General features: G+C 50.5%; 69 non-coding genes across 69 annotated transcripts in view; all 69 read left to right on the forward strand.

Annotated features, from left to right (window-relative positions):
* The first annotated feature begins 77 nt into the window (after window positions 1–77).
* On the forward strand, window positions 78–150 carry TRNAK-CUU (transfer RNA lysine (anticodon CUU)). Its single transcript has one exon. It is a non-coding gene; the product is annotated as a tRNA-Lys (tRNA).
* A 146-nt stretch (window positions 151–296) lies between these two features.
* Window positions 297–369, forward strand: TRNAK-CUU (transfer RNA lysine (anticodon CUU)). Its single transcript has one exon. It is a non-coding gene; the product is annotated as a tRNA-Lys (tRNA).
* A 145-nt stretch (window positions 370–514) lies between these two features.
* Window positions 515–587, forward strand: TRNAK-CUU (transfer RNA lysine (anticodon CUU)). The gene has a single exon. It is a non-coding gene; the product is annotated as a tRNA-Lys (tRNA).
* Window positions 588–733: 146 nt separating this feature from the next.
* Window positions 734–806, forward strand: TRNAK-CUU (transfer RNA lysine (anticodon CUU)). The gene has a single exon. It is a non-coding gene; the product is annotated as a tRNA-Lys (tRNA).
* Window positions 807–947: 141 nt separating this feature from the next.
* Window positions 948–1,020, forward strand: TRNAK-CUU (transfer RNA lysine (anticodon CUU)). Its single transcript has one exon. It is a non-coding gene; the product is annotated as a tRNA-Lys (tRNA).
* A 144-nt stretch (window positions 1,021–1,164) lies between these two features.
* Window positions 1,165–1,237, forward strand: TRNAK-CUU (transfer RNA lysine (anticodon CUU)). The gene has a single exon. It is a non-coding gene; the product is annotated as a tRNA-Lys (tRNA).
* A 144-nt stretch (window positions 1,238–1,381) lies between these two features.
* TRNAK-CUU (transfer RNA lysine (anticodon CUU)) lies at window positions 1,382–1,454 on the forward strand. The gene has a single exon. It is a non-coding gene; the product is annotated as a tRNA-Lys (tRNA).
* A 146-nt stretch (window positions 1,455–1,600) lies between these two features.
* Window positions 1,601–1,673, forward strand: TRNAK-CUU (transfer RNA lysine (anticodon CUU)). The gene has a single exon. It is a non-coding gene; the product is annotated as a tRNA-Lys (tRNA).
* Window positions 1,674–1,818: 145 nt separating this feature from the next.
* Window positions 1,819–1,891, forward strand: TRNAK-CUU (transfer RNA lysine (anticodon CUU)). Its single transcript has one exon. It is a non-coding gene; the product is annotated as a tRNA-Lys (tRNA).
* Window positions 1,892–2,037: 146 nt separating this feature from the next.
* On the forward strand, window positions 2,038–2,110 carry TRNAK-CUU (transfer RNA lysine (anticodon CUU)). The gene has a single exon. It is a non-coding gene; the product is annotated as a tRNA-Lys (tRNA).
* Window positions 2,111–2,251: 141 nt separating this feature from the next.
* Window positions 2,252–2,324, forward strand: TRNAK-CUU (transfer RNA lysine (anticodon CUU)). The gene has a single exon. It is a non-coding gene; the product is annotated as a tRNA-Lys (tRNA).
* A 144-nt stretch (window positions 2,325–2,468) lies between these two features.
* On the forward strand, window positions 2,469–2,541 carry TRNAK-CUU (transfer RNA lysine (anticodon CUU)). Its single transcript has one exon. It is a non-coding gene; the product is annotated as a tRNA-Lys (tRNA).
* A 146-nt stretch (window positions 2,542–2,687) lies between these two features.
* TRNAK-CUU (transfer RNA lysine (anticodon CUU)) lies at window positions 2,688–2,760 on the forward strand. Its single transcript has one exon. It is a non-coding gene; the product is annotated as a tRNA-Lys (tRNA).
* Window positions 2,761–2,901: 141 nt separating this feature from the next.
* On the forward strand, window positions 2,902–2,974 carry TRNAK-CUU (transfer RNA lysine (anticodon CUU)). The gene has a single exon. It is a non-coding gene; the product is annotated as a tRNA-Lys (tRNA).
* A 329-nt stretch (window positions 2,975–3,303) lies between these two features.
* On the forward strand, window positions 3,304–3,376 carry TRNAK-CUU (transfer RNA lysine (anticodon CUU)). The gene has a single exon. It is a non-coding gene; the product is annotated as a tRNA-Lys (tRNA).
* Window positions 3,377–3,522: 146 nt separating this feature from the next.
* Window positions 3,523–3,595, forward strand: TRNAK-CUU (transfer RNA lysine (anticodon CUU)). Its single transcript has one exon. It is a non-coding gene; the product is annotated as a tRNA-Lys (tRNA).
* Window positions 3,596–3,741: 146 nt separating this feature from the next.
* TRNAK-CUU (transfer RNA lysine (anticodon CUU)) lies at window positions 3,742–3,814 on the forward strand. Its single transcript has one exon. It is a non-coding gene; the product is annotated as a tRNA-Lys (tRNA).
* A 145-nt stretch (window positions 3,815–3,959) lies between these two features.
* Window positions 3,960–4,035, forward strand: TRNAK-CUU (transfer RNA lysine (anticodon CUU)). Its single transcript has one exon. It is a non-coding gene; the product is annotated as a tRNA-Lys (tRNA).
* Window positions 4,036–4,178: 143 nt separating this feature from the next.
* On the forward strand, window positions 4,179–4,251 carry TRNAK-CUU (transfer RNA lysine (anticodon CUU)). Its single transcript has one exon. It is a non-coding gene; the product is annotated as a tRNA-Lys (tRNA).
* Window positions 4,252–4,391: 140 nt separating this feature from the next.
* TRNAK-CUU (transfer RNA lysine (anticodon CUU)) lies at window positions 4,392–4,465 on the forward strand. Its single transcript has one exon. It is a non-coding gene; the product is annotated as a tRNA-Lys (tRNA).
* Window positions 4,466–4,609: 144 nt separating this feature from the next.
* Window positions 4,610–4,682, forward strand: TRNAK-CUU (transfer RNA lysine (anticodon CUU)). Its single transcript has one exon. It is a non-coding gene; the product is annotated as a tRNA-Lys (tRNA).
* A 956-nt stretch (window positions 4,683–5,638) lies between these two features.
* Window positions 5,639–5,711, forward strand: TRNAK-CUU (transfer RNA lysine (anticodon CUU)). The gene has a single exon. It is a non-coding gene; the product is annotated as a tRNA-Lys (tRNA).
* Window positions 5,712–5,857: 146 nt separating this feature from the next.
* On the forward strand, window positions 5,858–5,930 carry TRNAK-CUU (transfer RNA lysine (anticodon CUU)). The gene has a single exon. It is a non-coding gene; the product is annotated as a tRNA-Lys (tRNA).
* Window positions 5,931–6,075: 145 nt separating this feature from the next.
* Window positions 6,076–6,148, forward strand: TRNAK-CUU (transfer RNA lysine (anticodon CUU)). Its single transcript has one exon. It is a non-coding gene; the product is annotated as a tRNA-Lys (tRNA).
* Window positions 6,149–6,291: 143 nt separating this feature from the next.
* TRNAK-CUU (transfer RNA lysine (anticodon CUU)) lies at window positions 6,292–6,366 on the forward strand. The gene has a single exon. It is a non-coding gene; the product is annotated as a tRNA-Lys (tRNA).
* An 826-nt stretch (window positions 6,367–7,192) lies between these two features.
* Window positions 7,193–7,265, forward strand: TRNAK-CUU (transfer RNA lysine (anticodon CUU)). The gene has a single exon. It is a non-coding gene; the product is annotated as a tRNA-Lys (tRNA).
* A 958-nt stretch (window positions 7,266–8,223) lies between these two features.
* On the forward strand, window positions 8,224–8,298 carry TRNAK-CUU (transfer RNA lysine (anticodon CUU)). The gene has a single exon. It is a non-coding gene; the product is annotated as a tRNA-Lys (tRNA).
* A 145-nt stretch (window positions 8,299–8,443) lies between these two features.
* Window positions 8,444–8,516, forward strand: TRNAK-CUU (transfer RNA lysine (anticodon CUU)). The gene has a single exon. It is a non-coding gene; the product is annotated as a tRNA-Lys (tRNA).
* Window positions 8,517–8,663: 147 nt separating this feature from the next.
* Window positions 8,664–8,736, forward strand: TRNAK-CUU (transfer RNA lysine (anticodon CUU)). The gene has a single exon. It is a non-coding gene; the product is annotated as a tRNA-Lys (tRNA).
* A 144-nt stretch (window positions 8,737–8,880) lies between these two features.
* On the forward strand, window positions 8,881–8,953 carry TRNAK-CUU (transfer RNA lysine (anticodon CUU)). Its single transcript has one exon. It is a non-coding gene; the product is annotated as a tRNA-Lys (tRNA).
* Window positions 8,954–9,099: 146 nt separating this feature from the next.
* Window positions 9,100–9,172, forward strand: TRNAK-CUU (transfer RNA lysine (anticodon CUU)). Its single transcript has one exon. It is a non-coding gene; the product is annotated as a tRNA-Lys (tRNA).
* A 145-nt stretch (window positions 9,173–9,317) lies between these two features.
* TRNAK-CUU (transfer RNA lysine (anticodon CUU)) lies at window positions 9,318–9,390 on the forward strand. Its single transcript has one exon. It is a non-coding gene; the product is annotated as a tRNA-Lys (tRNA).
* Window positions 9,391–9,535: 145 nt separating this feature from the next.
* TRNAK-CUU (transfer RNA lysine (anticodon CUU)) lies at window positions 9,536–9,611 on the forward strand. Its single transcript has one exon. It is a non-coding gene; the product is annotated as a tRNA-Lys (tRNA).
* A 143-nt stretch (window positions 9,612–9,754) lies between these two features.
* On the forward strand, window positions 9,755–9,827 carry TRNAK-CUU (transfer RNA lysine (anticodon CUU)). Its single transcript has one exon. It is a non-coding gene; the product is annotated as a tRNA-Lys (tRNA).
* A 140-nt stretch (window positions 9,828–9,967) lies between these two features.
* On the forward strand, window positions 9,968–10,041 carry TRNAK-CUU (transfer RNA lysine (anticodon CUU)). Its single transcript has one exon. It is a non-coding gene; the product is annotated as a tRNA-Lys (tRNA).
* Window positions 10,042–10,185: 144 nt separating this feature from the next.
* TRNAK-CUU (transfer RNA lysine (anticodon CUU)) lies at window positions 10,186–10,258 on the forward strand. The gene has a single exon. It is a non-coding gene; the product is annotated as a tRNA-Lys (tRNA).
* Window positions 10,259–11,001: 743 nt separating this feature from the next.
* On the forward strand, window positions 11,002–11,074 carry TRNAK-CUU (transfer RNA lysine (anticodon CUU)). The gene has a single exon. It is a non-coding gene; the product is annotated as a tRNA-Lys (tRNA).
* Window positions 11,075–11,433: 359 nt separating this feature from the next.
* On the forward strand, window positions 11,434–11,506 carry TRNAK-CUU (transfer RNA lysine (anticodon CUU)). The gene has a single exon. It is a non-coding gene; the product is annotated as a tRNA-Lys (tRNA).
* Window positions 11,507–11,649: 143 nt separating this feature from the next.
* On the forward strand, window positions 11,650–11,724 carry TRNAK-CUU (transfer RNA lysine (anticodon CUU)). Its single transcript has one exon. It is a non-coding gene; the product is annotated as a tRNA-Lys (tRNA).
* An 825-nt stretch (window positions 11,725–12,549) lies between these two features.
* Window positions 12,550–12,622, forward strand: TRNAK-CUU (transfer RNA lysine (anticodon CUU)). The gene has a single exon. It is a non-coding gene; the product is annotated as a tRNA-Lys (tRNA).
* A 957-nt stretch (window positions 12,623–13,579) lies between these two features.
* TRNAK-CUU (transfer RNA lysine (anticodon CUU)) lies at window positions 13,580–13,652 on the forward strand. Its single transcript has one exon. It is a non-coding gene; the product is annotated as a tRNA-Lys (tRNA).
* A 147-nt stretch (window positions 13,653–13,799) lies between these two features.
* On the forward strand, window positions 13,800–13,872 carry TRNAK-CUU (transfer RNA lysine (anticodon CUU)). The gene has a single exon. It is a non-coding gene; the product is annotated as a tRNA-Lys (tRNA).
* A 146-nt stretch (window positions 13,873–14,018) lies between these two features.
* Window positions 14,019–14,091, forward strand: TRNAK-CUU (transfer RNA lysine (anticodon CUU)). The gene has a single exon. It is a non-coding gene; the product is annotated as a tRNA-Lys (tRNA).
* Window positions 14,092–14,235: 144 nt separating this feature from the next.
* TRNAK-CUU (transfer RNA lysine (anticodon CUU)) lies at window positions 14,236–14,308 on the forward strand. The gene has a single exon. It is a non-coding gene; the product is annotated as a tRNA-Lys (tRNA).
* A 146-nt stretch (window positions 14,309–14,454) lies between these two features.
* Window positions 14,455–14,527, forward strand: TRNAK-CUU (transfer RNA lysine (anticodon CUU)). Its single transcript has one exon. It is a non-coding gene; the product is annotated as a tRNA-Lys (tRNA).
* Window positions 14,528–14,673: 146 nt separating this feature from the next.
* Window positions 14,674–14,746, forward strand: TRNAK-CUU (transfer RNA lysine (anticodon CUU)). Its single transcript has one exon. It is a non-coding gene; the product is annotated as a tRNA-Lys (tRNA).
* A 146-nt stretch (window positions 14,747–14,892) lies between these two features.
* TRNAK-CUU (transfer RNA lysine (anticodon CUU)) lies at window positions 14,893–14,965 on the forward strand. The gene has a single exon. It is a non-coding gene; the product is annotated as a tRNA-Lys (tRNA).
* Window positions 14,966–15,326: 361 nt separating this feature from the next.
* Window positions 15,327–15,399, forward strand: TRNAK-CUU (transfer RNA lysine (anticodon CUU)). The gene has a single exon. It is a non-coding gene; the product is annotated as a tRNA-Lys (tRNA).
* Window positions 15,400–15,764: 365 nt separating this feature from the next.
* Window positions 15,765–15,837, forward strand: TRNAK-CUU (transfer RNA lysine (anticodon CUU)). Its single transcript has one exon. It is a non-coding gene; the product is annotated as a tRNA-Lys (tRNA).
* Window positions 15,838–15,982: 145 nt separating this feature from the next.
* Window positions 15,983–16,055, forward strand: TRNAK-CUU (transfer RNA lysine (anticodon CUU)). Its single transcript has one exon. It is a non-coding gene; the product is annotated as a tRNA-Lys (tRNA).
* A 144-nt stretch (window positions 16,056–16,199) lies between these two features.
* Window positions 16,200–16,272, forward strand: TRNAK-CUU (transfer RNA lysine (anticodon CUU)). The gene has a single exon. It is a non-coding gene; the product is annotated as a tRNA-Lys (tRNA).
* A 360-nt stretch (window positions 16,273–16,632) lies between these two features.
* On the forward strand, window positions 16,633–16,705 carry TRNAK-CUU (transfer RNA lysine (anticodon CUU)). The gene has a single exon. It is a non-coding gene; the product is annotated as a tRNA-Lys (tRNA).
* Window positions 16,706–16,845: 140 nt separating this feature from the next.
* On the forward strand, window positions 16,846–16,918 carry TRNAK-CUU (transfer RNA lysine (anticodon CUU)). Its single transcript has one exon. It is a non-coding gene; the product is annotated as a tRNA-Lys (tRNA).
* Window positions 16,919–17,062: 144 nt separating this feature from the next.
* TRNAK-CUU (transfer RNA lysine (anticodon CUU)) lies at window positions 17,063–17,135 on the forward strand. The gene has a single exon. It is a non-coding gene; the product is annotated as a tRNA-Lys (tRNA).
* A 140-nt stretch (window positions 17,136–17,275) lies between these two features.
* On the forward strand, window positions 17,276–17,348 carry TRNAK-CUU (transfer RNA lysine (anticodon CUU)). Its single transcript has one exon. It is a non-coding gene; the product is annotated as a tRNA-Lys (tRNA).
* Window positions 17,349–17,707: 359 nt separating this feature from the next.
* Window positions 17,708–17,780, forward strand: TRNAK-CUU (transfer RNA lysine (anticodon CUU)). Its single transcript has one exon. It is a non-coding gene; the product is annotated as a tRNA-Lys (tRNA).
* Window positions 17,781–17,923: 143 nt separating this feature from the next.
* On the forward strand, window positions 17,924–17,996 carry TRNAK-CUU (transfer RNA lysine (anticodon CUU)). Its single transcript has one exon. It is a non-coding gene; the product is annotated as a tRNA-Lys (tRNA).
* A 144-nt stretch (window positions 17,997–18,140) lies between these two features.
* TRNAK-CUU (transfer RNA lysine (anticodon CUU)) lies at window positions 18,141–18,213 on the forward strand. The gene has a single exon. It is a non-coding gene; the product is annotated as a tRNA-Lys (tRNA).
* A 360-nt stretch (window positions 18,214–18,573) lies between these two features.
* TRNAK-CUU (transfer RNA lysine (anticodon CUU)) lies at window positions 18,574–18,646 on the forward strand. Its single transcript has one exon. It is a non-coding gene; the product is annotated as a tRNA-Lys (tRNA).
* Window positions 18,647–18,787: 141 nt separating this feature from the next.
* Window positions 18,788–18,860, forward strand: TRNAK-CUU (transfer RNA lysine (anticodon CUU)). The gene has a single exon. It is a non-coding gene; the product is annotated as a tRNA-Lys (tRNA).
* A 146-nt stretch (window positions 18,861–19,006) lies between these two features.
* On the forward strand, window positions 19,007–19,079 carry TRNAK-CUU (transfer RNA lysine (anticodon CUU)). The gene has a single exon. It is a non-coding gene; the product is annotated as a tRNA-Lys (tRNA).
* A 146-nt stretch (window positions 19,080–19,225) lies between these two features.
* On the forward strand, window positions 19,226–19,298 carry TRNAK-CUU (transfer RNA lysine (anticodon CUU)). The gene has a single exon. It is a non-coding gene; the product is annotated as a tRNA-Lys (tRNA).
* Window positions 19,299–19,444: 146 nt separating this feature from the next.
* Window positions 19,445–19,517, forward strand: TRNAK-CUU (transfer RNA lysine (anticodon CUU)). Its single transcript has one exon. It is a non-coding gene; the product is annotated as a tRNA-Lys (tRNA).
* A 145-nt stretch (window positions 19,518–19,662) lies between these two features.
* TRNAK-CUU (transfer RNA lysine (anticodon CUU)) lies at window positions 19,663–19,738 on the forward strand. The gene has a single exon. It is a non-coding gene; the product is annotated as a tRNA-Lys (tRNA).
* Window positions 19,739–19,881: 143 nt separating this feature from the next.
* Window positions 19,882–19,954, forward strand: TRNAK-CUU (transfer RNA lysine (anticodon CUU)). The gene has a single exon. It is a non-coding gene; the product is annotated as a tRNA-Lys (tRNA).
* A 140-nt stretch (window positions 19,955–20,094) lies between these two features.
* TRNAK-CUU (transfer RNA lysine (anticodon CUU)) lies at window positions 20,095–20,168 on the forward strand. The gene has a single exon. It is a non-coding gene; the product is annotated as a tRNA-Lys (tRNA).
* A 144-nt stretch (window positions 20,169–20,312) lies between these two features.
* Window positions 20,313–20,385, forward strand: TRNAK-CUU (transfer RNA lysine (anticodon CUU)). The gene has a single exon. It is a non-coding gene; the product is annotated as a tRNA-Lys (tRNA).
* A 144-nt stretch (window positions 20,386–20,529) lies between these two features.
* On the forward strand, window positions 20,530–20,602 carry TRNAK-CUU (transfer RNA lysine (anticodon CUU)). The gene has a single exon. It is a non-coding gene; the product is annotated as a tRNA-Lys (tRNA).
* Window positions 20,603–20,965: 363 nt separating this feature from the next.
* TRNAK-CUU (transfer RNA lysine (anticodon CUU)) overlaps window positions 20,966–21,027 on the forward strand; it is a 73-nt gene continuing 11 nt past the window's right edge. The window contains exon 1 of the tRNA in view: window positions 20,966–21,027. This exon is cut by the window's right edge and continues 11 nt beyond it. This is a non-coding gene — a tRNA (tRNA-Lys).

The raw sequence follows: 21,027 nt of genomic DNA on the forward strand, positions 1-21,027 counted from the left end.
ATTTTGTTTTTTTTCTTTTGGTGAACTATGCTGATCTTTTGCAAACGAGATGTTTTGTGCCGAGTCAATTCCTGCGTGCCCGGCTAGCTCAGTCGGTAGAGCATGAGACTCTTAATCTCAGGGTCGTGGGTTCGAGCTCCACGTTGGGCGCTGTTTATTTCCCGAGCCTCACCAAGTTACGTCACGCGTCGAGGTCTACATCTGTTTCTTCCCAGCCATCTTTGTTTTTTTTTCTTTTGGTGAACTATGCTGATTTTTTACAAACGAGATGTTGTGTGCCGAGTCATTTCCTGCGTGTCTGGCAAGCTCAGTCGGTAGAGCATGAGACTCTTAATCTCAGGGTCGTGGGTTCGAGCCCCACGTTGGGCGCTGTTTATTTCCCGAGCCTCACCAAGTTACGTCACGCGTAGAGGTCTACATCTGTTTCTTGCCAGCCAACTTTGTTTTTTTTCTTTTGGTGAACTATGCTGATCTTTTACAAACGAGATGTTGTGTGCCGAGTCACTTCCTGCGTGCCCGGCTAGCTCAGTCGGTAGAGCATGATACTCTTAATCTCAGGGTCGTGGGTTCGAGCTCCACGTTGGGCGCTGTTTATTTCCCGAGCCTCACCAAGTTACGTCACGCGTCGAGGTCTACATCTGTTTCTTCCCAGCCATCCTAGTTTTTTTTTCTTTTGGTGAACTATGCTGATCTTTTACAAACGAGATGTTGTGTGCCCAGTCAATTCCTGCGTGCCCGGCTAGCTCAGTCGGTAGAGCATGAGACTCTTAATCTCAGGGTCGTGGGTTCGAGCCCCACGTTGGGCGTTGTTTTTTTCCCGAGCCTCACCAAGTTACGTCACGCGTCGAGGTCTACATCTGTTTCTTCCCAGCCATCCTAGTTTTTTTTTTGTGAACTAGGCTGATCTTTTACAGACGAGATGTTGTGTGCCGAGTCAATTCCTGCGTGCCCGGCTAGCTCAGTCGGTAGAGCATGAGACTCTTAATCTCAGGGTCGTGGGTTCGAGCCCCACGTTGGGCGCTGTTTTTTTTCCGAGCCTCACCAAGTTACGTTACGCGTCGAGGTCTACATCTGTTTCTTCCCAGCCATCCTAGTTTTTTTCTTTTGGTGAACTATGCTGACCTTTTACAAACGAGATGTTGTGTGCCGAGTCAATTCCTGCGTGTCCGACTATCTCAGCCGGTAGAGCATGAGACTCTTAATCTCAGGGTCGTGGGTTCGAGCCCCACGTTGGGCGCTGTTTATTTCCCGAGCCTCACCAAGTTACGTCACGCGTCGAGGTCTACATCTGTTTCTTCCCAGCCATTTTGTTTTTTTTCTTTTGGTGAACTATGCTGATCTTTTGCAAACGAGATGTTTTGTGCCGAGTCAATTCCTGCGTGCCCGGCTAGCTCAGTCGGTAGAGCATGAGACTCTTAATCTCAGGGTCGTGGGTTCGAGCTCCACGTTGGGCGCTGTTTATTTCCCGAGCCTCACCAAGTTACGTCACGCGTCGAGGTCTACATCTGTTTCTTCCCAGCCATCTTTGTTTTTTTTTCTTTTGGTGAACTATGCTGATTTTTTACAAACGAGATGTTGTGTGCCGAGTCATTTCCTGCGTGTCTGGCAAGCTCAGTCGGTAGAGCATGAGACTCTTAATCTCAGGGTCGTGGGTTCGAGCCCCACGTTGGGCGCTGTTTATTTCCCGAGCCTCACCAAGTTACGTCACGCGTAGAGGTCTACATCTGTTTCTTGCCAGCCAACTTTGTTTTTTTTCTTTTGGTGAACTATGCTGATCTTTTACAAACGAGATGTTGTGTGCCGAGTCACTTCCTGCGTGCCCGGCTAGCTCAGTCGGTAGAGCATGATACTCTTAATCTCAGGGTCGTGGGTTCGAGCTCCACGTTGGGCGCTGTTTATTTCCCGAGCCTCACCAAGTTACGTCACGCGTCGAGGTCTACATCTGTTTCTTCCCAGCCATCCTAGTTTTTTTTTCTTTTGGTGAACTATGCTGATCTTTTACAAACGAGATGTTGTGTGCCCAGTCAATTCCTGCGTGCCCGGCTAGCTCAGTCGGTAGAGCATGAGACTCTTAATCTCAGGGTCGTGGGTTCGAGCCCCACGTTGGGCGTTGTTTTTTTCCCGAGCCTCACCAAGTTACGTCACGCGTCGAGGTCTACATCTGTTTCTTCCCAGCCATCCTAGTTTTTTTTTTGTGAACTAGGCTGATCTTTTACAGACGAGATGTTGTGTGCCGAGTCAATTCCTGCGTGCCCGGCTAGCTCAGTCGGTAGAGCATGAGACTCTTAATCTCAGGGTCGTGGGTTCGAGCCCCACGTTGGGCGCTGTTTTTTTTCCGAGCCTCACCAAGTTACGTTACGCGTCGAGGTCTACATCTGTTTCTTCCCAGCCATCCTAGTTTTTTTCTTTTGGTGAACTATGCTGACCTTTTACAAACGAGATGTTGTGTGCCGAGTCAATTCCTGCGTGCCCGGCTAGCTCAGTCGGTAGAGCATGAGACTCTTAATCTCAGGGTCGGGGGTTCGACCCACACGGTGGACGCTGTTTTTTTCCCGAGTCTTACCATGTTACGTCGCGAGTCGAGGTCTGCATCTGTTCCTTCCCAGCCATCCTAGTTTTTTTTTCTTTTGGTGAACTATGCTGATCTTTTACAAACGAGATGTCGTGTGCCGAGTCAATTCCGGCGTGCCCGGCTAGTTCAGTCGGTAGAGCATGAGACTCTTAATCTCAGGGTCGTGGGTTCGAGCCCAACGGTGGACGCTGTTTTTTTCCCGAGTCTCACCATGTTACGTCGCGCGTCGAGGTCTACATCTGTTTCTTCCCAGCAATCCTAGTTTTTTTTTGGTGAACTATGCTGATCTTTTACAAACGAGATGTTGTGTGCCGAGTAAATTCCTGCGTGCCCGGCTAGCTCAGTCGGTAGAGCATGAGACTCTTAATCTCAGGGTCGTGGGTTCAAGCCCCACGTTCGGTGCTGTTTTTTCCCGAGCTCACCAAGTTACGTACGCGTCGATGTCTACATCTGTTTCTTCCCAGCCATCTTTGTTTTTTTTTTCTTTTGGTGAACTATGGTGATCTTTTACAAAGGAGATGTTGTGTGCCGAGTCAATACCTGCGTGCCAGGCTAGCTCAGTCAGTTCGAGCCCCACGTTGGGCGCTGTTTTTTTCCCGAGCCTCACCAAGTTACGTCACGCGTCGAGGTCTACATCTGTTTCTTCCCAGCCATCTTTGTTTTTTTTTCTTTTGGTGAACTATGCTTATCTTTTACAAACGAGATGTTGTGTGCCGGGTCAATTCCTGCGTGCCCGGCTAGATCAGTCGGTAGAGCATGAGACTCTTAATCTCAGGGTCGTGGGTTCGAGCCCCACGTTGGGCGCTGTTTATTTCCCGAGCCTCACCAAGTTACGTCCCGCGTCGTGGTCTACATCTGTTTCTTCCCAGCCATCTTTGTTTTTTTTTCTTTTGGTGAACTATGCTGATCTTTTACAAACGAGATGTTCTGTGCCGAGTCAATTCCTGCGTGTCCGACTACCTGAGTCGGTAGAGCATGAGACTCTTAATCTCAGGGTCGTGGGTTCGAGCCCCACGTTGGGCGCTGTTTATTTCCCGAGCCTCACCAAGTTACGTCACGCGTCGAGGTCTACATCTGTTTCTTCCCAGCCATCTTTGTTTTTTTTTCTTTTGGTGAACTATGCTGATCTTTTACAAACGAGATGTTGTGTGCCGAGTCAATTCCTGCGTGCCCGGCTAGCTCAGTCGGTAGAGCATGAGACTCTTAATCTCAGGGTCGTGGGTTCGAGCCCCACGTTGGGCGCTGTTTTTTTCCTGAGCCTCACCAAGTTACGTCACGCGTCGAGGTCTACATCTGTTTCTTCCCAGCCATCTTTGTTTTTTTTTCTTTTGGTGAACTATGCTGATCTTTTACAAACGAGAAGTTGTGTGCCGAGTCAATTCCTGCGTGCAAGCTAGCTCAGTCAGTAGAGCATGAGACTCTTAATCTCAGGGTCGTGGGTTCGACCCCCACGGTGGACGCATTTTTTTTCCCGAGTTTTACCTTGTTACGTCGCGAGTCGAGGTCTGCATCTGTTCCTTCCCAGCCATCCTAGTTTTTTTTTCTTTTGGTGAACTATGCTGATCTTTTACAAACGAGATGTTGTGTGCCGAGTCAATTCCTGCGTGCCCGGCTAGTTCAGTCGGTAGAGCATGAGACTCTTAATCTCAGGGTCGTGGGTTCGAGCCCCACGGTGGACGCTGTTTTTTTCCCGAGTCTCACCATGTTACGTCGCGCGTCGAGGTCTACATCTGTTTCTTCCCAGCAATCCTAGTTTTTTTTGGTGAACTATGCTGATCTTTTACAAACGAGATGTTGTGTGCCGAGTAAATTCCTGCGTGCCCGGCTAGCTCAGTCGGTAGAGCATGAGACTCTTAATCTCAGGGTCGTGGGTTCAAGCCCCACGTTCGCGCTGTTTTTTTCCCGAGCCTCACCAAGTTACGTCACGCGTCGATGTCTACATCTGTTTCTTCCCAGCCATCTTTGTTTTTTTTTCTTTTGGTGAACTATGCTGATCTTTTACAAACGAGATGTTGTGTGCCGAGTCAATTCCTGCGTGCCCGGCTAGCTCAGTCGGTAGAGCATGAGACTCTTAATCTCAGGGTCGTGGGTTCGAGCCCCACATTGGGCGCTGTTTTTTCCCGAGCCTCACCAAGTTACGTCACGCGTCGAGGTCTACATCTGTTTCTTCCCAGCCATCCTAGTTTTTTAGATGCGGAAGCATCTTATACTCGCGCCTTGTAGTGCGCCGTCCGCGCCGTCCGCACCGCTTCTCGAACATTCGACAGCTGACGCGCGCGCATGCGCCGTCGCCCACCATCTGTGCCGCGCGCGCTTCTCCTTCGAGAACGTTCGACAGCTGACAGCGCATGCGCCGTCGCGCCGTCGCCATCTGTGCCGCGCGCGCGCTTCTCCTTCGAGAACATTCAACGCGCTGTATATATACTCAAGGTCGGCGCTCGCTCGCTCAGTTGCCGCTCGTCAGTTGGTTTGTACGGCGCGTCGACGTCCAAGGTCGCGGTGAAATGAATTCCAACGAATCCACAAACACAATGATCGACGTCCTTCGACCAGCGCCGTCCTTTCGCATACGTGTGTACGTGTTCACTCATTTAACACTCCCTCCTGCAACCACGTTAACCAATTTAGCCATCGACCCAAGTAAGTCGCAATTTAACACCCCTTTAACAACCACGTTAACCAATTTAGCCATCGACCCAAGTAAGTCGCACTTTAACACCCCGTTAACCAATTCTATGCTCCGCATCCTCCTCAGTGTTCCCCCGAGGGAAGCTGCGGGCAATTTTTTTTCTTTTGGTGATCTATGCTGATCTTTTACAAACGAGATGTTGTGTGCCGAGTCAATTCCTGCGTGCCCGGCTAGCTAAGTCGGTTGAGCATGAGACTCTTAATCTCAGGGTCGTGCGTTCGAGCCTCATGGTGGACGCTGTTTTTTTCCCGAGTCTCACCATGTAACGTCGCGCGTCGAGGCCTACATCTGTTTCTTCCCAGCCATCCTAGTTTTTTTTGCTGAACTAGGCTGATCTTTTACAGACGAGATGTTGTGTGCCGAGTCAATTCCTGCGTGCCCGGCTAGCTCAGTTGGTAGAGCATGAGACTCTTAATCTCAGGGTCGTGGGTTCGAGCCCCACGTTGGAAACTGTTTTTTTCCCGAGCCTCACCAAGTTACGTCACGCGTCGAGGTCTACATCTGTTTCTTCCCAACCATCTTTGCTTTTTTTTCATTTGGTGAACTATGCTGATCTTTTACAAACGAGATGTTGTGTGTCGAGTCAATTCCTGCGTGCCCGGCTAGCTCAGTCGGTAGAGCATGAGACTCTTAATCTCAGGGTCGTGGGTTCGAGCTCCACGTTGGGCGCTGTTTATTTCCCGAGCCTCACCAAGTTACGTCACGCGTCGAGGTCTACATCTGTTTCTTCCGAGCCATCTTTGTTTTTTTTCTTTTGGTGAACTATGCTGATCTTTTACAAACGAGATGTTGTGTGCCGAGTCAATTCCTGCGTGTCCGACTATCTCAGCCGGTAGAGCATGAGACTCTTAATCTCAGGGTCGTGGGTTCGAGCCCCACGTTGGGCGCTGTTTATTTCCCGAGCCTCACCAAGTTACGTCACGCGTCGAGGTCTACATCTGTTTCTTCCCAGCCATCCTAGTTTTTTTTCTTTTGGTGAACTATGCTGACCTTTTACAAACGAGAGGTTGTGTGCCGAGTCAAATCCTGCGTTCCCGGCTTGCTCAGTCGGTAGAGCATGAGACTCTTAATCTCAGGGACGTGGGTTCAAGCCCCACGGTGGACGCTGTTTTTTTTCCCGAGTCTCACCATGTTACGTCGCGCGTCGAGGTCTACATCTGTTTCTTCCCCTTCATCCTAGTTTTTTAGATGCGGAAGCATCTTATACTCGCGCCTTGTAGTGCGCCGTCCGCGCCGTCCGCACCGCTTCTCGAACATTCGACAGCTGACGCGCGCGCATGCGCCGTCGCGCCGTCGCCCACTCTTCCACCATCTGTGCATCCCTTCCTCCTCTACACACCGCGCGCGCTTCACTCCTCCACCATCTGTGCACCCTTCCTCCTCTACACACCGCGTTCGACATCTACAATTCTCCTGATTCTCCAGTGGACGCGCATGTGGCGTCGCGCTTCGAGAACATTCAACAGCTGACAGTGCATGCGCCGTCGCGCTGTATATATACTCAAGGTCGGCGCTCGCTCGCTCAGTTGCCGCTCGTCGGTTGGTTTGTACGGTGCGTCGACGTCCAAGGTCGCGGTGAAATGAATTCCAACGAATCCACAAACACAATGATCGACGTCCCTTCGACCAGCGCCGCCCTTTCGCATACGTGTGTACGTGTTCACTCATTTAACACCCCCTCCTACAACCACGTTAACCAATTTAGCCATCGACCCAAGTAAGTCGCAATTTAACACCCCATTTCACAACCACGTTAACCAATTTAGCCATCGACCCAAGTAAGTCGCACTATAACACCCCGTTAACCAATTATATGCTCCGCATCCTCCTCAGTGTTCCCCCGAGGGAAGCTGCGGGCAATTTTTTTTCTTTTGGTGAACTATGCTGATCTTTGACAAACGAGATGTTGTGTGCCGAGTCAATTCCTGCGTGCCCGGCTAGCTCAGTCGGTAGAGCATGAGACTCTTAATCTCAGGGTCGTGGGTTCGAGCCCCACATTGGGCGCTGTTTTTTCCCGAGCCTCACCAAGTTACGTCACGCGTCGAGGTCTACATCTGTTTCTTCCCAGCCATCCTAGTTTTTTAGATGCGGAAGCATCTTATACTCGCGCCTTGTAGTGCGCCGTCCGCGCCGTCCGCACCGCTTCTCGAACATTCGACAGCTGACGCGCGCGCATGCGCCGTCGCCCACCATCTGTGCCGCGCGCGCTTCTCCTTCGAGAACATTCGACAGCTGACAGCGCATGCGCCGTCGCGCCGTCGCCATCTGTGCCGCGCGCGCGCTTCTCCTTCGAGAACATTCAACGCGCTGTATATATACTCAAGGTCGGCGCTCGCTCGCTCAGTTGCCGCTCGTCAGTTGGTTTGTACGGCGCGTCGACGTCCAAGGTCGCGGTGAAATGAATTCCAACGAATCCACAAACACAATGTTCGACGTCCCTTCGACCAGCGCCGTCCTTTCGCATACGTGTGTACGTGTTCACTCATTTAACACTCCCTCCTGCAACCACGTTAACCAATTTAGCCATCGACCCAAGTAAGTCGCAATTTAACACCCCTTTAACAACCACGTTAACCAATTTAGCCATCGACCCAAGTAAGTCGCACTTTAACACCCCGTTAACCAATTCTATGCTCCGCATCCTCCTCAGTGTTCCCCCGAGGGAAGCTGCGGGCAATTTTTTTTTCTTTTGGTGATCTATGCTGATCTTTTACAAACGAGATGTTGTGTGCCGAGTCAATTCCTGCGTGCCCGGCTAGCTAAGTCGGTTGAGCATGAGACTCTTAATCTCAGGGTCGTGCGTTCGAGCCTCATGGTGGACGCTGTTTTTTTCCCGAGTCTCACCATGTAACGTCGCGCGTCGAGGTCTACATCTGTTTCTTCCCAGCCATCCTAGTTTTTTTTGGTGAACTAGGCTGATCTTTTACAGACGAGATGTTGTGTGCCGAGTCAATTCCTGCGTGCCCGGCTAGCTCAGTTGGTAGAGCATGAGACTCTTAATCTCAGGGTCGTGGGTTCGAGCCCCACGTTGGAAACAGTTTTTTTCCCGAGCCTCACCAAGTTACGTCACGCGTCGAGGTCTACATCTGTTTCTTCCCAACCATCTTTGCTTTTTTTTTCATTTGGTGAACTACGCTGATCTTTTACAAACGAGATGTTGTGTGTCGAGTCAATTCCTGCGTGCCCGGCTAGCTCAGTCGGTAGAGCATGAGACTCTTAATCTCAGGGTCGTGGGTTCGAGCTCCACGTTGGGCGCTGTTTATTTCCCGAGCCTCACCAAGTTACGTCACGCGTCGAGGTCTACATCTGTTTCTTCCGAGCCATCTTTGTTTTTTTTTTCTTTTGGTGAACTATGCTGATCTTTTACAAACGAGATGTTGTGTGCCGAGTCAATTCCTGCGTGTCCGACTATCTCAGCCGGTAGAGCATGAGACTCTTAATCTCAGGGTCGTGGGTTCGAGCCCCACGTTGGGCGCTGTTTATTTCCCGAGCCTCACCAAGTTACGTCACGCGTCGAGGTCTACATCTGTTTCTTCCCAGCCATTTTGTTTTTTTTCTTTTGGTGAACTATGCTGATCTTTTGCAAACGAGATGTTTTGTGCCGAGTCAATTCCTGCGTGCCCGGCTAGCTCAGTCGGTAGAGCATGAGACTCTTAATCTCAGGGTCGTGGGTTCGAGCTCCACGTTGGGCGCTGTTTATTTCCCGAGCCTCATCAAGTTACGTCACGCGTCGAGGTCTACATCTGTTTCTTCCCAGCCATCTTTGTTTTTTTTTCTTTTGGTGAACTATGCTGATTTTTTACAAACGAGATGTTGTGTGCCGAGTCAGTTCCTGCGTGTCTGGCAAGCTCAGTCGGTAGAGCATGAGACTCTTAATCTCAGGGTCGTGGGTTCGAGCCCCACGTTGGGCGCTGTTTATTTCCCGAGCCTCACCAAGTTACGTCACGCGTAGAGGTCTACATCTGTTTCTTCCCAGCCAACTTTGTTTTTTTCGTTTTGGTGAACTATGCTGATCTTTTACAAACGAGATGTTGTGTGCCGAGTCAATTCCTGCGTGCCCGGCTAGCTCAGTCGGTAGAGCATGAGACTCTTAATCTCAGGGTCGTGGGTTCGAGCCCCACGTTGGGCGCTGTTTTTTTCCTGAGCCTCACCAAGTTACGTCACGCGTCGAGGTCTACATCTGTTTCTTCCCAGCCATCTTTGTTTTTTTTTCTTTTGGTGAACTATGCTGATCTTTTACAAACGAGAAGTTGTGTGCCGAGTCAATTCCTGCGTGCAAGCTAGCTCAGTCAGTAGAGCATGAGACTCTTAATCTCAGGGTCGTGGGTTCGACCCCCACGGTGGACGCATTTTTTTTCCCGAGTCTTACCTTGTTACGTCGCGAGTCGAGGTCTGCATCTGTTCCTTCCCAGCCATCCTAGTTTTTTTTTCTTTTGGTGAACTATGCTGATCTTTTACAAACGAGATGTTGTGTGCCGAGTCAATTCCTGCGTGCCCGGCTAGTTCAGTCGGTAGAGCATGAGACTCTTAATCTCAGGGTCGTGGGTTCGAGCCCCACGGTGGACGCTGTTTTTTTCCCGAGTCTCACCATGTTACGTCGCGCGTCGAGGTCTACATCTGTTTCTTCCCAGCAATCCTAGTTTTTTTTGGTGAACTATGCTGATCTTTTACAAACGAGATGTTGTGTGCCGAGTAAATTCCTGCGTGCCCGGCTAGCTCAGTCGGTAGAGCATGAGACTCTTAATCTCAGGGTCGTGGGTTCAAGCCCCACGTTCGCGCTGTTTTTTTCCCGAGCCTCACCAAGTTACGTCACGCGTCGATGTCTACATCTGTTTCTTCCCAGCCATCTTTGTTTTTTTTTCTTTTGGTGAACTATGCTGATCTTTTACAAACGAGATGTTGTGTGCCGAGTCAATTCCTGCGTGCCCGGCTAGCTCAGTCGGTAGAGCATGAGACTCTTAATCTCAGGGTCGTGGGTTCGAGCCCCACATTGGGCGCTGTTTTTTCCCGAGCCTCACCAAGTTACGTCACGCGTCGAGGTCTACATCTGTTTCTTCCCAGCCATCCTAGTTTTTTAGATGCGGAAGCATCTTATACTCGCGCCTTGTAGTGCGCCGTCCGCGCCGTCCGCACCGCTTCTCGAACATTCGACAGCTGACGCGCGCGCATGCGCCGTCGCCCACCATCTGTGCCGCGCGCGCTTCTCCTTCGAGAACGTTCGACAGCTGACAGCGCATGCGCCGTCGCGCCGTCGCCATCTGTGCCGCGCGCGCGCTTCTCCTTCGAGAACATTCAACGCGCTGTATATATACTCAAGGTCGGCGCTCGCTCGCTCAGTTGCCGCTCGTCAGTTGGTTTGTACGGCGCGTCGACGTCCAAGGTCGCGGTGAAATGAATTCCAACGAATCCACAAACACAATGATCGACGTCCTTCGACCAGCGCCGTCCTTTCGCATACGTGTGTACGTGTTCACTCATTTAACACTCCCTCCTGCAACCACGTTAACCAATTTAGCCATCGACCCAAGTAAGTCGCAATTTAACACCCCTTTAACAACCACGTTAACCAATTTAGCCATCGACCCAAGTAAGTCGCACTTTAACACCCCGTTAACCAATTCTATGCTCCGCATCCTCCTCAGTGTTCCCCCGAGGGAAGCTGCGGGCAATTTTTTTTCTTTTGGTGATCTATGCTGATCTTTTACAAACGAGATGTTGTGTGCCGAGTCAATTCCTGCGTGCCCGGCTAGCTAAGTCGGTTGAGCATGAGACTCTTAATCTCAGGGTCGTGGGTTCGAGCCCCACGTTGGGCGCTGTTTTTTTCCCGAGCCTCACCAAGTTACGTCACGCGTCCAGTTCTACATCTGTTTCTTCCCAGCCATCTATGTTTTTTTTTGGTGAACTATGCTGATCTTTTACAAACGAGATGTTGTGTGCCGAGTCAATTCCTGCGTGCCCGGCTAGCTCCGTCGGTAGAACATGAGACTCTTAATCTCAGGGTCTCAGGTTCGAGCCCCACGTTGGGCGCTGTTTTTTTCCCGAGCCTCACCAAGTTACGTCACGCGTCGAGGTCTACATCTGTTTCTTCCCAGCCATCTTTGTTTTTTTTCTTTTGGTTAACTATGCTGATATTTTACAAACGAGATTTTGTGTGCCGAGTCAATTCCTGCGTGCCCGGCTAGCTCAGTCGGTAGAGCATGAGACTCTTAATCTCAGGGTCGTGGGTTCGAGCCCCACGTTGGGCGCTGTTTATTTCCCGAGCCTCACCAAGTTACGTCACGCGTCGAGGTCTACATCTGTTTCTTCCCAGCCATCCTAGTTTTTTTTCTTTTGGTGAACTATGCTGACCTTTTACAAACGAGAGGTTGTGTGCCGAGTCAAATCCTGCGTTCCCGGCTTGCTCAGTCGGTAGAGCATGAGACTCTTAATCTCAGGGACGTGGGTTCAAGCCCCACGGTGGACGCTGTTTTTTTCCCGAGTCTCACCATGTTACGTCGCGCGTCGAGGTCTACATCTGTTTCTTCCCCTTCATCCTAGTTTTTTAGATGCGGAAGCATCTTATACTCGCGCCTTGTAGTGCGCCGTCCGCGCCGTCCGCACCGCTTCTCGAACATTCGACAGCTGACGCGCGCGCATGCGCCGTCGCGCCGTCGCCCACTCTTCCACCATCTGTGCATCCCTTCCTCCTCTACACACCGCGCGCGCTTCACTCCTCCACCATCTGTGCACCCTTCCTCCTCTACACACCGCGTTCGACATCTACAATTCTCCTGATTCTCCAGTGGACGCGCATGTGGCGTCGCGCTTCGAGAACATTCAACAGCTGACAGTGCATGCGCCGTCGCGCTGTATATATACTCAAGGTCGGCGCTCGCTCGCTCAGTTGCCGCTCGTCGGTTGGTTTGTACGGTGCGTCGACGTCCAAGGTCGCGGTGAAATGAATTCCAACGAATCCACAAACACAATGATCGACGTCCCTTCGACCAGCGCCGCCCTTTCGCATACGTGTGTACGTGTTCACACATTTAACACCCCCTCCTACAACCACGTTAACCAATTTAGCCATCGACCCAAGTAAGTCGCAATTTAACACCCCATTTCACAACCACGTTAACCAATTTAGCCATCGACCCAAGTAAGTCGCACTATAACACCCCGTTAACCAATTATATGCTCCGCATCCTCCTCAGTGTTCCCCCGAGGGAAGCTGCGGGCAATTTTTTTTCTTTTGGTGAACTATGCTGATCTTTGACAAACGAGATGTTGTGTGCCGAGTCAATTCCTGCGTGCCCGGCTAGCTCAGTCGGTAGAGCATGAGACTCTTAATCTCAGGGTCGTGGGTTCGAGCCCCACATTGGGCGCTGTTTTTTCCCGAGCCTCACCAAGTTACGTCACGCGTCGAGGTCTACATCTGTTTCTTCCCAGCCATCCTAGTTTTTTAGATGCGGAAGCATCTTATACTCGCGCCTTGTAGTGCGCCGTCCGCGCCGTCCGCACCGCTTCTCGAACATTCGACAGCTGACGCGCGCGCATGCGCCGTCGCCCACCATCTGTGCCGCGCGCGCTTCTCCTTCGAGAACATTCGACAGCTGACAGCGCATGCGCCGTCGCGCCGTCGCCATCTGTGCCGCGCGCGCGCTTCTCCTTCGAGAACATTCAACGCGCTGTATATATACTCAAGGTCGGCGCTCGCTCGCTCAGTTGCCGCTCGTCAGTTGGTTTGTACGGCGCGTCGACGTCCAAGGTCGCGGTGAAATGAATTCCAACGAATCCACAAACACAATGTTCGACGTCCCTTCGACCAGCGCCGTCCTTTCGCATACGTGTGTACGTGTTCACTCATTTAACACTCCCTCCTGCAACCACGTTAACCAATTTAGCCATCGACCCAAGTAAGTCGCAATTTAACACCCCTTTAACAACCACGTTAACCAATTTAGCCATCGACCCAAGTAAGTCGCACTTTAACACCCCGTTAACCAATTCTATGCTCCGCATCCTCCTCAGTGTTCCCCCGAGGGAAGCTGCGGGCAATTTTTTTTCTTTTGGTGATCTATGCTGATCTTTTACAAACGAGATGTTGTGTGCCGAGTCAATTCCTGCGTGCCCGGCTAGCTAAGTCGGTTGAGCATGAGACTCTTAATCTCAGGGTCGTGCGTTCGAGCCTCATGGTGGACGCTGTTTTTTTCCCGAGTCTCACCATGTAACGTCGCGCGTCGAGGTCTACATCTGTTTCTTCCCAGCCATCCTAGTTTTTTTTGGTGAACTAGGCTGATCTTTTACAGACGAGATGTTGTGTGCCGAGTCAATTCCTGCGTGCCCGGCTAGCTCAGTTGGTAGAGCATGAGACTCTTAATCTCAGGGTCGTGGTTTCGAGCCCCACGTTGGAAACTGTTTTTTTCCCGAGCCTCACCAAGTTACATCACGCGTCGAGGTCTACATCTGTTTCTTCCCAACCATCTTTGCTTTTTTTTTCATTTGGTGAACTACGCTGATCTTTTACAAACGAGATGTTGTGTGTCGAGTCAATTCCTGCGTGCCCGGCTAGCTCAGTCGGTAGAGCATGAGACTCTTAATCTCAGGGTCGTGGGTTCGAGCTCCACGTTGGGCGCTGTTTATTTCCCGAGCCTCACCAAGTTACGTCACGCGTCGAGGTCTACATCTGTTTCTTCCGAGCCATCTTTGTTTTTTTTTCTTTTGGTGAACTATGCTGATCTTTTACAAACGAGATGTTGTGTGCCGAGTCAATTCCTGCGTGTCCGACTATCTCAGCCGGTAGAGCATGAGACTCTTAATCTCAGGGTCGTGGGTTCGAGCCCCACGTTGGGCGCTGTTTATTTCCCGAGCCTCACCAAGTTACGTCACGCGTCGAGGTCTACATCTGTTTCTTCCCAGCCATTTTGTTTTTTTTCTTTTGGTGAACTATGCTGATCTTTTGCAAACGAGATGTTTTGTGCCGAGTCAATTCCTGCGTGCCCGGCTAGCTCAGTCGGTAGAGCATGAGACTCTTAATCTCAGGGTCGTGGGTTCGAGCTCCACGTTGGGCGCTGTTTATTTCCCGAGCCTCATCAAGTTACGTCACGCGTCGAGGTCTACATCTGTTTCTTCCCAGCCATCTTTGTTTTTTTTTCTTTTGGTGAACTATGCTGATTTTTTACAAACGAGATGTTGTGTGCCGAGTCATTTCCTGCGTGTCTGGCAAGCTCAGTCGGTAGAGCATGAGACTCTTAATCTCAGGGTCGTGGGTTCGAGCCCCACGTTGGGCGCTGTTTATTTCCCGAGCCTCACCAAGTTACGTCACGCGTAGAGGTCTACATCTGTTTCTTCCCAGCCAACTTTGTTTTTTTTTCTTTTGGTGAACTATGCTGATCTTTTACAAACGAGATGTTGTGTGCCGAGTCACTTCCTGCGTGCCCGGCTAGCTCAGTCGGTAGAGCATGATACTCTTAATCTCAGGGTCGTGGGTTCGAGCTCCACGTTGGGCGCTGTTTATTTCCCGAGCCTCACCAAGTTACGTCACGCGTCGAGGTCTACATCTGTTTCTTCCCAGCCATCCTAGTTTTTTTTTCTTTTGGTGAACTATGCTGATCTTTTTCAAACGAGGTGTTGTGTGCCGAGTCAATTCCTGCGTGCCCGGCTAGCTCAGTCGGTAGAGCATGAGACTCTTAATCTCAGGGTCGTGGGTTCGAGCCCCACGTTGGGCGCTGTTTTTTTCCCGAGCCTCACCAAGTTACGTCACGCGTCGAGTTCTACATCTGTTTCTTCCCAGCCATCTATGTTTTTTTTTGGTGAACTATGCTGATCTTTTACAAACGAGATGTTGTGTGCCGAGTCAATTCCTGCGTGCCCGGCTAGCTCCGTCGGTAGAACATGAGACTCTTAATCTCAGGGTCTCAGGTTCGAGCCCCACGTTGGGCGCTGTTTTTTTCCCGAGCCTCACCAAGTTACGTCACGCGTCGAGGTCTACATCTGTTTCTTCCCAGCCATCTTTGTTTTTTTTTTCTTTTGGTGAACTATGCTGATCTTTTACAAACGAGATGTTGTGTGCCGAGTCAATTCCTACGTGCCCGGCTAGCTCAGTCGGTAGAGCACGAGACTCTTAATCTCAGGGTCGTGGGTTCGAGCCCCACGTTGGGCGCTGTTTTTTTCCCGAGCCTCACCAAGTTACGTCACGCGTCGAGGTCTACATCTGTTTCTTCCCAGCCATCTTTGTTTTTTTTCTTTTGGTGAACTATGCTGATCTTTTACAAACGAGATTTTGTGTGCCGAGTCAATACCTGCGTGCCCGGCTAGCTCCGTCGGTAGAACATGAGACTCTTAATCTCAGGGTCTCAGGTTCGAGCCCCACGTTGGGCGCTGTTTTTTTCCCGAGCCTCACCAAGTTACGTCACGCGTCGAGGTCTACATCTGTTTCTTCCCAGCCATCTTTGTTTTTTTTTTCTTTTGGTGAACTATGCTGATCTTTTACAAACGAGATGTTGTGTGCCGAGTCAATTCCTACGTGCCCGGCTAGCTCAGTCGGTAGAGCATGAGACTCTTAATCTCAGGGTCGTGGGTTCGAGCCCCACGTTGGGCGCTGTTTTTTTCCCGAGCCTCACCAAGTTACGTCACGCGTCGAGGTCTACATCTGTTTCTTCCCAGCCATGTTTGTTTTTTTTCTTTTGGTGAACTATGCTGATCTTTTACAAACGAGATGTTGTGTGCCGAGTCAATTCCTGCGTGCCCGGCTAGCTCAGTCGGTAGAGCATGAGACTCTTAATCTCAGGGTCGTGGGGTCGAGCCCCACGTTCGGCGCTGTTTTTTTCCCGAGCCTCACCAAGTTACGTCACGCGTCGATGTCTACATCTGTTTCTTCCCAGCCATCTTTGTTTTTTTCTTTTGGTGAACTATGCTGATCTTTTACAAACGAGATGTTGTGTGCCGAGTCAATACCTGCGTGCCAGGCTAGCTCAGTCAGTAGAGCAATAGACTCTTAATCTCAGGGTCGTGGGTTCGATCCCCACGTTGGGCGCTGTTTTTTCCCGAGCCTCACCAAATTTCGTCACGCGTCGAGGTCTACATCTGTTTCTTCCCAGCCATCCTAGTTTTTTTTCTTTTGGTGATCTATGCTGATCTTTTACAAACGAGATGTTGTGTGCCGAGTCAATTCCTGCTTGCCCGGCTAGCTAAGTCGGTTGAGCATGAGACTCTTAATCTCAGGGTCGTGCGTTCGAGCCTCATGGTGGACGCTGTTTTTTTTCCCGAGTCTCACCATGTAACGTCGCGCGTCGAGGTCTACATCTGTTTCTTCCCAGCTATCCTAGTTTTTTTTCTTTTGGTGAACTATGCTGATCTTTTACAAACGAGATGTGTGCCGAGTCAATTCCTGCGTGCCCGGCTAGTTCAGTCGGTAAAGCATGAGACTCTTAATCTCAGGGTCGTGGGTTTGAGCCCCACGTTGGGCGTTGTTTTTTTCCCGAGCCTCACCAAGTTACGTCACGCGTCGAGGTCTACATCTGTTTCTTCCCAGCCATCCTAGTTTTTTTTTGTGAACTAGGCTGATCTTTTACAGACGAGATGTTGTGTGCCGAGTCAATTCCTGCGTGCCCGGCTAGCTCAGTCGGTAGAGCATGAGACTCTTAATCTCAGGGTCGTGGGTTCGAGCCCCACGTTGGGCGCTGTTTTTTTTCCGAGCCTCACCAAGTTACGTTACGCGTCGAGGTCTACATCTGTTTCTTCCCAGCCATCCTAGTTTTTTTCTTTTGGTGAACTATGCTGACCTTTTACAAACGAGATGTTGTGTGCCGAGTCAATTCCTGCGTGCCCGGCTAGCTCAGTCGGTAGACCACGAGACTCTTAATCTCAGGGTCGTGGGTTCGAGCCCCACGGTGGGCGTTGTTTTTTTCCCGAGCCTCACCAAGTTACGTCACGCGTCGAGGTCTACATCTGTTTCTTCCCAGCCATCCTAGTTTTTTTTTGTGAACTAGGCTGATCTTTTACAGACGAGATGTTGTGTGCCGAGTCAATTCCTGCGTGCCCGGCTAGCTCAGTCGGTAGAGCATGAGACTCTTAATCTCAGGGTCGTGGGTTCGAGCCCCACGTTGGGCGCTGTTTTTTTCCCGAGCCTCACCAAGTTACGTCACGCGTCGAGGTCTACATCTGTTTCTTCCCAGCCATCTATGTTTTTTTTGGTGAACTATGCTGATCTTTTACAAACGAGATGTGTTGTGCCGAGTCAATTCCTGCGTGCCCGGCTAGCTCCGTCGGTAGAACATGAGACTCTTAATCTCAGGGTCTCAGGTTCGAGCCCCACGTTGGGCGCTGTTTTTTTCCCGAGCCTCACCAAGTTACGTCACGCGTCGAGGTCTACATCTGTTTCTTCCCAGCCATCTTTGTTTTTTTTTCTTTTGGTGAACTATGCTGATCTTTTACAAACGAGATGTTGTGTGCCGAGTCAATTCCTACGTGCCCGGCTAGCTCAGTCGGTAGAGCATGAGACTCTTAATCTCAGGGTCGTGGGTTCGAGCCCCACGTTGGGCGCTGTTTTTTTCCCGAGCCTCACCAAGTTACGTCACGCGTCGAGGTCTACATCTGTTTCTTCCCAGCCATGTTTTTTTTTTCTTTTGGTGAACTATGCTGATCTTTTACAAACGAGATGTTGTGTGCCGAGTCAATTCCTGCGTGCCCGGCTAGCTCAGTCGGTAGAGCATGAGACTCTTAATCTCAGGGTCGTGGGTTCGAGCCCCACGTTCGGCGCTGTTTTTTTCCCGAGCCTCACCAAGTTACGTCACGCGTCGATGTCTACATCTGTTTCTTCCCAGCCATCTTTGTTTTTTTTTTTTGGTGAACTATGCTGATCTTTTACAAACGAGATGTTGTGTGCCGAGTCAATACCTGCGTGCCAGGCTAGCTCAGTCAGTAGAGCAATAGACTCTTAATCTCAGGGTCGTGGGTTCGAGCCCCACGTTGGGCGCTGTTTTTTCCCGAGCCTCACCAAGTTACGTCACGCGTCGAGGTCTACATCTGTTTCTTCCCAGCCATCCTAGTTTTTTTTCTTTTGGTGATCTATGCTGATCTTTTACAAACGAGATGTTGTGTGCCGAGTCAATTCCTGCTTGCCCGGCTAGCTAAGTCGGTTGAGCATGAGACTCTTAATCTCAGGGTCGTGCGTTCGAGCCTCATGGTGGACGCTGTTTTTTTTCCCGAGTCTCACCATGTAACGTCGCGCGTCGAGGTCTACATCTGTTTCTTCCCAGCTATCCAAGTTTTTTTTCTTTTGGTGAACTATGCTGATCTTTTACAAACGAGATGTGTGCCGAGTCAATTCCTGCGTGCCCGGCTAGTTCAGTCGGTAAAGCATGAGACTCTTAATCTCAGGGTCGTGGGTTTGAGCCCCACGTTGGGCGTTGTTTTTTTCCCGAGCCTCACCAAGTTACGTCACGCGTCGAGGTCTACATCTGTTTCTTCCCAGCCATCCTAGTTTTTTTTTTGTGAACTAGGCTGATCTTTTACAGACGAGATGTTGTGTGCCGAGTCAATTCCTGCGTGCCCGGCTAGCTCAGTCGGTAGAGCATGAGACTCTTAATCTCAGGGTCGTGGGTTCGAGCCCCACGTTGGGCGCTGTTTTTTTTCCGAGCCTCACCAAGTTACGTCACGCGTCGAGGTCTACATCTGTTTCTTCCCAGCCATCTTTGTTTTTTTTTCTTTTGGTGAACTATGCTGATCTTTTACAAACGAGATGTTGTGTGCCGGGTCAATTCCTGCGTGCCCGGCTAGATCAGTCGGTAGAGCATGAGACTCTTAATCTCAGGGTCGTGGGTTCGAGCCCCACGTTGGGCGCTGTTTATTTCCCGAGCCTCACCAAGTTACGTCCCGCGTCGTGGTCTACATCTGTTTCTTCCCAGCCATCTTTGTTTTTTTTTCTTTTGGTGAACTATGCTGATCTTTTACAAACGAGATGTTCTGTGCCGAATCAATTCCTGCGTGTCCGACTACCTGAGTCGGTAGAGCATGAGACTCTTAATCTCAGGGTCGTGGGTTCGAGCCCCACGTTGGGCGCTGTTTATTTCCCGAGCCTCACCAAGTTACGTCACGCGTCGAGGTCTACATCTGTTTCTTCCCAGCCATCTTTGTTTTTTTTTCTTTTGGTGAACTATGCTGATCTTTTACAAACGAGATGTTGTGTGCCGAGTCAATTCCTGCGTGCCCGGCTAGCTCAGTCGGTAGAGCATGAGACTCTTAATCTCAGGGTCGTGGGTTCGAGCCCCACGTTGGGCGCTGTTTTTTTCCTGAGCCTCACCAAGTTACGTCACGCGTCGAGGTCTACATCCGTTTCTTCCCAGCCATCTTTGTTTTTTTTTCTTTTGGTGAACTATGCTGATCTTTTACAAACGAGAAGTTGTGTGCCGAGTCAATTCCTGCGTGCAAGCTAGCTCAGTCAGTAGAGCATGAGACTCTTAATCTCAGGGTCGTGGGTTCGACCCCCACGGTGGACGCATTTTTTTTCCCGAGTCTTACCTTGTTACGTCGCGAGTCGAGGTCTGCATCTGTTCCTTCCCAGCCATCCTAGTTTTTTTTTCTTTTGGTGAACTATGCTGATCTTTTACAAACGAGATGTTGTGTGCCGAGTCAATTCCTGCGTGCCCGGCTAGTTCAGTCGGTAGAGCATGAGACTCTTAATCTCAGGGTCGTGGGTTCGAGCCCCACGGTGGACGCTGTTTTTTTCCCGAGTCTCACCATGTTACGTCGCGCGTCGAGGTCTACATCTGTTTCTTCCCAGCAATCCTAGTTTTTTTTGGTGAACTATGCTGATCTTTTACAAACGAGATGTTGTGTGCCGAGTAAATTCCTGCGTGCCCGGCTAGCTCAGTCGGTAGAGCATGAGACTCTTAATCTCAGGGTCGTGGGTTCAAGCCCCACGTTCGCGCTGTTTTTTTCCCGAGCCTCACCAAGTTACGTCACGCGTCGATGTCTACATCTGTTTCTTCCCAGCCATCTTTGTTTTTTTTTCTTTTGGTGAACTATGCTGATCTTTTACAAACGAGATGTTGTGTGCCGAGTCAATACCTGCGTGCCAGGCTAGCTCAGTCAGTAGAGCATGAGACTCTTAATCTCAGGATCGTGAGTTCGAGCCCCACGTTGGGCGCTGTTTTTTTTCCGAGCCTCACCAAGTTACGTCACGCGTCGAGGTCTACATCTGTTTCTTCCCAGCCATCCTAGATTTTTTCTTTTGGTGAACTATGCTGACCTTTTACAAACGAGATGTTGTGTGCCGAGTCAATTCCTGCGTGCCCGGCTAGCTCAGTCGGTAGAGCATGAGACTCTTAATCTCAGGGTCGTGGGTTCGAGCCCCACGTTGGGCGCTGTTTTTTCCCGAGCCTCACCAAGTTACGTCACGCGTCGAGGGGTACATGTGTTTCTTCCCAGCCATCCTAGTTTTTTTTTCTTTTGGTGAACTATGCTGATCTTTTACAAACGAGATGTTGTGTGCCGAGTCAATCCCTGCGTGCCCGGCCAGCTCAGTCGGTAGAGCATAAGACTCTTAATCTCAGAGTCGTGGGTTCAAGCACCACGTTCGGCGCTGTTTTTTTCCCGAGCCTCACCAAGTTACGTCACGCGTCGATGTCTACATCTGTTTCTTCCCAGCCATCTTTGTTTTTTTTCTTTTGGTGAACTATGCTGATATTTTACAAATGAGAAGTTGTGTGCCGAGTCAATTCCTGCTTGCCAGGCTAGCTCAGTCAGTAGAGCATGAGACTCTTAATCTCAGGATCGTGAGTTCGAGCCC

Source organism: Rhipicephalus microplus, chromosome 3, assembly GCF_043290135.1.
Source record: "Rhipicephalus microplus isolate Deutch F79 chromosome 3, USDA_Rmic, whole genome shotgun sequence".
Taxonomy (NCBI): domain Eukaryota; kingdom Metazoa; phylum Arthropoda; class Arachnida; order Ixodida; family Ixodidae; genus Rhipicephalus; species Rhipicephalus microplus.